Source organism: Penaeus monodon, chromosome 24, assembly GCF_015228065.2.
Source record: "Penaeus monodon isolate SGIC_2016 chromosome 24, NSTDA_Pmon_1, whole genome shotgun sequence".
NCBI lineage: Eukaryota > Metazoa > Arthropoda > Malacostraca > Decapoda > Penaeidae > Penaeus > Penaeus monodon.
Window position 1 is genome coordinate 38567831 of NC_051409.1, and position 808 is coordinate 38568638.

Below are 808 nucleotides of genomic sequence, written 5' to 3' on the forward strand. Positions count from 1 at the left end.
GTGTTTGCGTAAATATAAAACTATTGTCATCTAATCAATTTTCGTGTGAGTACTTAGCTGTGGCCACACAGTGTTTTATTTTCATTTTTCTTTCAACCAGCTTGTGATATTACTCATCCTCCGAAGATCCCCCCAGTCTATCTCTTGTCTATTTCCCAGCCTGTCGGTCACACGGGCAAACAGAACCGTTGCTTAATTAAAAGGGCGGCCGCACGAGCGTTGTTTTTAAACGATAATTCCCGCGGTAACTTTAACTTTTTCCCTCAACTTCTGAGTTCGCATAATATGTAACTTGGTCGGAAGTAGAGGCGGATGATATGTATCATATGGAAGAGAGTCTGCTAAGCAAAAAAAATACTAAACTTCACAAATTATAACAATCATATATGTTTCAATTAAGATGATCTTAAAATAATCATTGCACTTCAAGTCCATGCATTTTTCAAGCGTCCGTGACGGGTAACTTCGAATGGCGGATCATATCACACACTGGTTGTTAAAGAGAGTTCGTGTGCCTGCTTTTACGCACCCGATTTCAGTCAACAAACATTTTTCAGTGAGGTCTTTAATCTCGACAAACTTCAGACTCTACGCGTGTAAACAATAATGACGTCACTGCAGTGTAGAAAAAATAAACACACATAGGAAATGCAAGACTACAAGATTCAACATTCATTCTTAAAAATTATATCAAACTGAATTCTATACAGGATAAAATTGTTTCCCTCAACCTCCAATAAAATTGACACAAGAGGACGGTAATGAGGTGGCGGGAAGTAGGAAATTTAGGTATTACTGCCAACCAGTT